The sequence below is a fragment of the Crocuta crocuta genome, unplaced genomic scaffold (genome assembly GCF_008692635.1).
Source record: "Crocuta crocuta isolate KB4526 unplaced genomic scaffold, BGI_CrCroc_1.0 scaffold159, whole genome shotgun sequence".
Lineage (NCBI taxonomy): Eukaryota > Metazoa > Chordata > Mammalia > Carnivora > Hyaenidae > Crocuta > Crocuta crocuta.
In genome coordinates this window covers 1,875,002-1,884,984 of record NW_027533263.1, presented here as the reverse complement: position 1 = coordinate 1,884,984, position 9,983 = coordinate 1,875,002, and the positions used below count along the sequence as shown (strand labels likewise).

The following is a 9,983-nucleotide window of genomic DNA, read 5'->3' as shown; positions in this document are numbered from 1 at the left end:
ATTAAGATCATGAAAATAACACTTGAAATTTTTTAATTTTAATTCTAATTTAAAATCTATATAATTAAATAGAAAATTTTTTTAAATACAGTTTTTATCAGAGTACCTGTATAGCTCAGTCGGTTAAGAGAACAGCTCTTGGTTTCGGCTCAAGTCATGGTCTCATGGTTTGTGAGATCAAGCCCCATGGCCAGCTCTGCGCTGATAGCGCAAAGCCTGCTTGGGATTCTCTCTTCCTCTCTCTCCTTCTTCCCCCTTCAAAATAAATAAATAAAACATTCTTTTAAAAATATAATTTTTATGTATAATTAGGGCTCTCTTACAGTTATGTTTTTTTTATTTTACATTCTAGTCTCAAAATAGTTGACTCTGGAAAAATAATTCCTTTCTTTCTGCAGTAGGAAAAGAATGTGTCAGTGCAGTTCCACTGTGCAAAGCTTTTCTAAGGAGAGGAGACAGACCAGTTATTTAGTTAATTTTATTTTGCTGTTTGACTTGTGCCCCTGGGAAAATGCTTTTCTTAAGATGAGGAATACTCCTTAAAAGGCTGCAGAGGAATTTAAATTCTAGAGACTCTTGGGGAAGGCAAACATATTACTTACTGATCATGACCTCTCAAAGGATAGGGAAGCAGATTATATCATAAAGCTTTAAAAGGAATTTGGACAGAGTGACTCAGATGCAAAATTACCACAGATATCATGTGGTCATTAACACTTTTTAAAGTTTGGGTTGGTTACATTTTATTACGGTGTGGTAAAACTGATTTTATACTGTGACTCCAGGTATCTAGTTAATGCTGAAAGAAAATTAATTTTCTCTTTATAGGTATTAATAAGTAAACATGATGAGAGTGTGTTAAATGGTGTAAGTAGTAAATAGTAAATTTAATAGCCGATCCCTAGTATAACCTCAGTATTTAAACTTATGAGTTAAATAATATTTTATTCCTAATCAAGAATACCTGTTGCTAGCACTTTAAAAGTAAGTGAAACTTATATCTCCAGAGCACTTTTTTTTGTTGTATATACTCCCTGTTGAGTTATGTGGCCCTGTGATTACCTTAAGCACTAGATGTTACTGCTTTGTAAAATAAGACAACATATATTGAGCCGCATTTCTGTAATATTGCCTTTTTTAGAAAAAACTTGTGGCCATTTAAATGAAAGAACAGTAACAAAATATTAATAAATAATTTGTATCAAAATTTTAATTCTATCATGTAATAACAGACACAAAATGTTACAGTACCTGAGATTTGAAATTCAATTCCTAGTATTTTTTTTCTAAATATAGTTTATTGTCAAGTTAGGTAATATACTGTGTATACAGTGTGCTCTTCGTTTTGGGAGTAGATTCCCATGATTCATGGCTTACATACAACACCCAGTGCTCCTCCCAACAAGTGCCCTCCTCAAAGCCCATCACCCGTTTCCCCTCACCCCTGCCCTTCTCTTCAGCCCTCAGTTTGTTGCATATTATAAGTTTCTGCTATAAGTAGACACTTTTGTGTCTGATATTGACTTTTATTACAGATACTAGAAATCTTCTACATCATTTGGAAGTCCATAGATTGGAGTTTAAGATAAAGCTCCATCTTTCACTGAGTACTCACTTAAATGTAGCCTGCTTGTACTAGTGCTTACTCTGGTTACAAGAATGTATCAATGAATAAGTCATAGTTTTTGACCTCCAGGAGTTTATAATATATTTTAAATCAATGACTTTGTGAGTGCATTATTCCATTAGTAACAACATTATAGATAATAAGTACTTTCTAGGCTAGCCTACTGACTGACTATTCAGTGCATTAACTTACTGGATTCTTGAACTCTGGGTCAATATTTAAGGGGCTAGTCAGCTCCCATAGTGGTATCAGGCATTGCCTCCTCTGTTCCAGTTAGAGCTGGAGGACTAGGATTTGAGTGGCCTCATCCTTTGGTGGTGGTTGGTTTGTCAAGGCTGCAGTGGAAGGTGAGTGTTCCTCAACCTTCATTAATGGATGGTAAAGGCTTTGGTGGTGGTATATCCAGGAAGTAGCAGTTGTTGGTGTATAGAATAGTTGTAAGTCAGGTGTTTGAGTCAAAAGTTGCCTTGATCTATGTGTAAATATATCGACTGAGTCTCTAAAAGAAAATATTTGTTCAGGAATAACCATGTGTGCAATTCCATAGTGTCTTAAAGTATTGTTTACTGCATTCACAATATAAACTGTGGTTACTTCATTTTAATAAAATGCAGCCAATTCAGACTTAAAAAGAAAGTGTAAATGACTACATGAAATCTGTAGTAATTTTGGATTCATTTTGTGTCCAAGTTTCTTTTTTTTAAATGTTTTTTATTTATGAGAGAGAGATTGAGAGAGAGACAGTGTGAGCAGGGCAGGGTCAGAGAGGGAGACACAGAATCTGAAACAGGCTCCAGGCTCTGAGCTAGCTGTCAGCACAGAGCCTGACGCAGGGCTCGAACCCATGAACTGTGAGATCATGACCTGAGCTGAAGTCGGATGCTTAAACGACTGAGCCATCCAGGCACCCCCAAGTTTCTTTTAGGACATTATAATACAGTTTACCACTTATTTATTGTCATCCTGTCTTAATGTCTTGTCATTCTCTTCTCCAATTATCATTAGTCTTGTAGCTACAATTATTGCAATTGTTTTGATCAATATACCTATTTTATTTTATTTTTATTTTATGTTTTATTTTTTAGAGAGGGAGAGAGTCAGCATGAGCAGGGGAGGGTCAGAGAGAGAGGGAGATACAGAATCTGAAACAGGCTCCAGGCTCTGAGCTGGCTGTCAGCACAGAGCCCGACGCAGGGCTCTAACCCATGGACCTTGAGATTATGATCTGAGCCGAAGTCGGATGCTTTACCGATTGAGCACCCAGGCACCCCTCAATATGTCTACTTTAAACCAGTGAGATAGGAAAATAAGACTGAAAGTGCTCAACTTTGCTGCTTTTTTTATGCTTTCAAGGTGCTGTCTATAGAGAGCCCTCATTCTTGTCAGAAAAGACAGAACATGATAGCATGTAAACTCCTTAAGGACAGGAACTCCTTTATGTGAGCCTAATCTGTTTACAGATATTTATTGAGTACCAACAGTATAATTTATCAGGACTATGTTAAGTAGCTGGGCTCTACTAAAGAATAAAATATTTTTGGCTTTCAAAGAAATTTTAGACTGGCATACTTGCAACATAATTAGATGAAAAAAATACATGTGGTGGTGTTGAAATTTTAGCACTTGAGAGTTAATATACTTATGACTTGCAGATTTATCTTTCACTAAATCATTAAGAGAAAAGGGCTTTATCCAGAGAATAAAGTTTATTAGAGATGAATAAGCAAAATCTTACATGATTTTAATTCTCATTTTGCATTTGAGAGAATAGTCCACTAGCACATTTCTTTTCCACATTAAGTTTTTTAAAATTTATATTCTGCCTTGTTTCTTTTTTTTTTTAATTTTTTTACTGTTTGTTTATTTTTTGAGGGAGAGATAGAGTGTGAGCAGGAGAGGGGCAGAGAGAGGGAGGGAGACACAGAATCTGAAGTAGGCTCCAGGCTCCGAGCTGTCAGCAGAGAGCCCGATGTGGGGCTTGAACCCACAAACGGTGAGGTCATGACCTGAGCCAAAGTCAGATGGTTAACCGACCAAGCCACCCAGGCACCCCTATTCTGCCTTGTTTCTAAAAGAATTTAATGCAGTACACGAAAAGGTATAATATGACAAGATAAAATAAAACAACAGAATAACTAGAGCCAGGAGTGAGATTAGAATAGATAGCACACATATACTGTGAAGTCCTAGTTACTTACAGATGCCATCCTATGAGAGTCTGTCTCTCTTCACACTAAATCTGTAATCCTGTCTGTATCTGTTAAATATATCTGTTTCCTTTCTTATTGAGATGTCAGCCCTTCCTCTTGCGAAATATCAGTCACAAAATGTGTTCTGGAAGCCATCCTCTTTCATTTTGTCCAGGACTTTGGTTCTGCCCTCTGCCCTCTTGCATCTAGGATTGATTTCATGGTCAGTGCAGACATGTTCAACTCTCATCTCCCCAAACTTACACATACAGGAAACACCCTTTATCTTCACATTCTTCTCCAGCTTCTGCTCTATTTTTCTGTCATTTCGACAGTGTTTTTCAAAAGAATTCTTTATATGAACTTAACTTTCTTGTCCTCACCCCCTCCATTTATAGTCAGCCTACTCCAATCTGGCTGTCAGTCCTCTGCCACCACTGAAACTGTGACCTTGCTCAGCATTGATAGCTGTGTTGGTATATCCACTGGTCAGATTTTAGTTCTTAACCTATGAGAGCCCAGCTGCATTGAGCTAATTGACCAGGCCTTCCTCCTGGAAACACTCTGCTTTGCTTTTATGTGCCCCACAGACTCATGCTTCTTCCACTTCTCAGGTCACTTCACACTCAGTTGTCATTGCTTGTTCCTCTAGGTGCAGAAGCTCCTTACAGGTTGGTCCAGTCCCTTTCCTTTCTCTTATTACATACCCAGTGATATTATCCATTGCCTTGATTTCACATATTATCTATATGCTTTCCCAAGTGTATATCAATAGCTGAGACCTTTTATTCTGAACTCTCTACTCACATATTCAGCTGTTCTTGATAGGTACTCTAGGATTTCTCACTGCCATCTTGAATTGAACATAAAAAAAATTTTTTTAAATTTTTAAAAAACCTTAACCAGAATCTTATCTTCTCCTTCAGAATCCTATCTTTTTTACTTTTCTTCAGTTTGGTAAATGTTACTACCAACACACAGTTGTCCAAGGCAGAACTTAGAAATCATTTTTGAGATCTCCTGCTCCTTTATCCCCCACTCACATCTGTTATATCACCAAGTCCTAGTTGTTTTAGGACAAAAGACCTCTCTGATTTGTTTGCTTGTTTCTCTTTTACCAAGTTGGCAGCCTTTTATGAAATTAAAAGAGCCCAGGCTTCCTTCTTCCACTGAGAAGATGAGCCAAGTGAGTATTTGCAGGCAGGCTACTCCTTGCAAAATTAATTTGGGCACTATATGCAAGTTATGTTTACCATAAAACATACTTAAAGCTTTTGAGACAAATGTAAATCATCACCATTAGAATAGTTAAAGCATCTATAGAAGATCTTGTAAACAACACAGCATCTATCGAAGATCTTGTAAACAACACAGCTTTCTAGTGTACTCTTCAAGATGAAGTTGATGTTAAAAGTACATAAAAGGAACTAAAGGAAGTATAAAATAGTTAAAAGTTGTGGACTTCCACCAAAAATGATAGTTGTGTTAGAATACCGGTTCCTGGGCACCTGGGTAGCTAAGTCGGTTGAGCGTCCGACTTCAGCTCAGGTCATGATCTCATGGTTTGTGGATTCGAGCCCCGCATCGGGCTCTGTGCTGACAGCTAGCTCACAGCCTGGAGCTTGCTTCTGATTCTGTGTGTGTGTGTGTGTCTCTCTCTCAGAAATAAATAAAGCATTAAAAAAAAATTTAGAATACGGGTTCCTAGTGGCGACTGGATGATTTCAGTCAGTTAAGTGTCCGGCTCTGGATTTCAGCTCAGGTCATGATCTCGTGGTCTGTGTGTTTGAGTCCTGTGTTGGGGATTCTCTCTCCATCTCTCTCTGTTCCTCCCCCACAAAGATAAATAAACAAAAAGAATACAGGTTCCTGATCCCTTTCTTGGAACCCTTGAGGCAATATATGTTTTAGAATTCAGGATTTTTTTTTAATCTTTAAAGTATATAAACCATGTATTATATAATACTTCCTATGAGACTTTTGGCACTACCTCATAATCATATAAATATTTCTATAGCAAAATATGTGAATATTCACACTAAAGGGGTAAAAACTAACCTCATATTAGTTCAGGTCAGATTTTGCTGTCAGAGAAGTTTTTCTTTTCTTATTTTTTTTTTAAGTTTTTCTTTATTTGTGTGAGAGAGAGAAAGAGAGAATGAGAATGAGTAGGAGAAGGACAAAGACAGGGCCAGTAGATCTGAAGTGGGCTCTGTGCTGACTGAGAGCCTGACTGGGGGGCTCGAACTCAGGAACCTGAGATCGTGACCTGAGCTGAAGTTGGATGCTTAACCAACTGAGTCACTTAGGTGCCCCCAAATAAGTTTAGATCAGATCAGATTTTGCCATCAAAAGAGTTATGAAAAAGCTTTTAGTTTTCAGAAGTTTTGGACTTTAGATATCTGATTAAGGTATTGTGGATCTGTAGATAATTTGCAGCGTTTTCTAGCAATAATTTGGACACTAGACCACATTTTTTTAGGGCACTCCTGGATCATGGNGTGGGGGGTGAGTGTGGGGGTGTTCCAGTGGGATTTAAAGGTGGAGTCAAATCGTAAAGGACTAAGGTTTGCTTGTTGTTGTATTTTATTTTAAATGTTTACTTATTTATTTTGAGAGAGTGCGAGCAGGGGGAGGGGCAGAGAGAGAGAAGAGAGAGAATCCCAAGCAGGCTCCATCTGCCAGTACAGAGCCCGACTTGGGGCTGAATCCCATGAACTGAGATCATACGGACTATGAGATCATGACCTGAACCGAAATCAAGAGTTGGATGGATGCTCAACCAACCCAGCCACCAGGTGCCCCTGCTGTTTGTTTTAAAGGGCCATCTGAGAGTGTAATTGCTTTACATCTCCGTGTAAAGGAGATAATTTGTAGTATAGAGTAGTAAACTTTAAAATGAATCTAGTTTTATTCTGTGATTCATAGAACTTAATAGCTGGAAGGGATGCTAGAGTCTACTTTGCTCATTTTACAGGTGACCTTGATCTCTAGAAAGGCCATTCAAGGCAAAAGAGGATCCCAGATTTTACTGTAAAACACACAGTTTCTTTCTTTTCTTTTCTTTTTTTTTTAATGTTTATATAGTTTTTGAGAGAGAGAGAGAGAAACAAGAGCATGATTTCGGGGGCAGGGCAGAAAGAGAGAGGAAGACACAGAATCTGAAGCAGGCTCCAGGCTTTGGGCTGTCAGCACAGAGCCTAATGCAGGGTTCGAACCCACGAACCATGAGATCATGAGCTGAAGTCAGATGCTTAACTGACTGAGCCACCCAGGTCTCCCAAACACACAATTTCTTTATCGGAGCTAGTTAATATAATAAAGGCCTATAAAGCAAAGTTACTATAACAGAAGAAAAGTAGCAGAGTTTAGGGATTCTGTCCCTCAAAAGAATGTAGAGTTGAGAACCTTAAAATTCACCTGGCAAGATATATCCCCAGAAGAAGCTCCATGATTAGGCAATTTTATAACAATTAAAAATGTGAAGCAATGAAAGAGCAATTAAAGTGTGGAAATTTAAATGCTATTTGAATGCTTGAGACAAATCTTAAAGATTTCCTGGGTTAGGGATCATAAAAATATTAAAAAAGAAATTTCAGGTTTACTCTTTCTGTATGGATGCATAGTTGAAAGAGAGTGTTAGATTAAATAGAGTTGGTAAATGCCACTTATTACATTTACCAACTCTATTTAATCTAACATTCTTTTTATAAGAAGAAGATAAGCTTCCCACATTTGTCTGCAATATTCTTTCTTAATTATGTTTCCTTAGCAGTCATTTCTCTTTTTCCCATTGCTCTTTTTAAGTCTTTTTAAGTCTTTTAACTGTGTTCTTAGAAGTCAAACCTATTAAATACCATTAAAACAAAGTGAGAGATTTATAAATACTGATATAGGAAGATATGAAATAGTATATTAGCTGACTTTCTGTTGCTGTTTAACAACTTGCTACTAATTTAGTGGCTTAAAAGTAACACAGACTTATTATTTGCAGCTCTTTAAAAGTGTGACACCAGTGTCACTGGGCTAACATCAAGGTGTCAGCAGGGCTACTTTCTTTTCTGGAGGCTCAAGGAGAGAATCTGTTTCCTTGACTTTTCCAGCTTCTAGAGGCCCCCCACATTCTTTGGCTTATGTTCCCCTCTTTCTCTTCTTCAAAGCCAGCAGTATAGCATCTCTCTGACCATGCTTCCATCATCACACCTCTTCCTCTGACTTTCTTCTGCCTCCCTCTTCTACTTTTAAGGATGTTTGTGATAACCACCCAGATAATCAGGGTAATCTCCTTCTCTTAAGGTCAGCTGATTAGCAACCTTAATTCCCCTTTGCCATTAACCTAATCTATTCACAGGTTCTGGGCATTAAGATGTGGACATCTTTGGGAGCCATTATTCTGTTTAGCATATGTAGTATTTGTACTGCCTAGTATATTTAGTTATTTACTATAACGAAAGTTTCAGAACAGTTTGTATGGTTTTAATTCCATTTGGATTTGAAAAAAATGTGTGGTGGTGAAAAATATGGCACAGGATGAAATCAACATTAAGAAAACTCTGTATTCAAGAAATGGACACTAAAAGACAAAAAAGGTTGACTGTTTTGTTCACTAAAAGGTTCTCAACATTTTTGATTGTCAGGCATAGGATAAAATTCACTTCACATTCAGTGAATCGGTGATGGGAGGCAAAGTATGCTTGTATGCTTCCACAGCCTCCCAGAGGAGTTCTCTGGTTTCTACTGGGTATTTACCTTGAATCAGGGGAGCAGGTAGTTACCCCTTGATCTTTGGCAGATAAGCACAGGTTAGATCTGGCTTCAGAATTTCTCTCTAAACCATGAACTGTACATTTTACTAAAAGCTAATTATCATCACACACAAGGTATAATACCACTTCATCATATTTATTAAATTAATAGCATTTACTAAATCCATTCAGGTATATGTTTTGTTTACATAGCACCCTTCATCCAACTTTGAATGATTCACCATCTTTCTAAAATCAGCATTAGGTAGAGAATAATTTCCTCCGAATATACAGATGGCAAACAGTAAGAATTCACAGGCAACCTGGAGTAAACAGATGGCTCTTACATCACTCCTGCTGGTATGGGCTGTTTTCAGACTACTGTGACCATGCCATATCCTTTGCAGAAAAATCATAAATTTGGCCCGAATATTTTTGTGGTTCTCACAAATAAAACATCATTGCCTCTATTTTCATGACTTTTGGTATTCTTAAAAATGTGAATTTTTAGTTGAAATGCATTGAGCATTTCTGTCTGCTTGTTTATATTTCTGTCTCTTTATTCAACAACGAGTTTCTAAACTGATGGGTCGTGATATTTGTACCATAGTTTTCATATAGCTCTTCATATTAAATGGTGGGTTTTCAAACAGATATTTTATTTTATTTTATTTATTTATTTTGATAGAGAGCAGACAGGGGTGGGGTAGAGAGAGAGGGAGAGTGAGAGAATCTCAAGCAGGCTCTGCACCGCCAGTGCAGAGTCCCCTGTGGGGCTCAAACTCATGAACCTTGAGATTGTGACCTGAGCTGAAATCAGGAGTTAGATGCTTAACTGACTGAGCCACCCAGGTGCCCCTGAAACAGATATTTAAAAATCCAAACTTCTTTCTTCCAGCCCTTTGCACTATGGTTTTAAATTGAAGTTGATTTGGGAAAAACAATGCTAGTTCCAAAAAATAGAAAACTTTCTAATTTTAATGATGTGATTTTTTTGTGTGCATTGTTGAAAAATGTAAATTAAAACTATTTGAGTCTGATACATTACTGAAGAGAATTTAGAAATTCTTTCCTAATTGGAAATTGTGGCTTTCCTTTCATAAAACCATGTTCATGTGTTCCAGAAGCATTTTAAAAGTAATCTTAATGTGTATGAAATGAATATTTAACGCAGTGAGTTTTCAGATTGAACTTCCTTCTTCATAATAAAAAACAAAACCAGTTGTCTGACAAAGTACAGCTTAATCGTAGGTAGTCTTTTCTTCCTTTGACATTACATTGGATGGTTAATAGGCATTTTTATAAGCTCAGTGGGCAGTCTCAGTCTAGATATTCAGCTTTGGCAGGCAGGATATGAAATAGTTGAAATAGTTTCACTGCATATTTATTGCCCAGTGAATGTGCACTTGTTAGAGGGCTGCC

At 37.3% G+C, this 9,983-nt stretch overlaps 1 protein-coding gene across 3 annotated transcripts in view; it reads left to right on the top strand.

Annotated features, from left to right (window-relative positions):
* ALS2 (alsin Rho guanine nucleotide exchange factor ALS2) overlaps positions 1-9,983 on the top strand; it is a 71,725-nt gene that overhangs the window by 4,689 nt on the left and 57,053 nt on the right. The window lies entirely within an intron of this gene.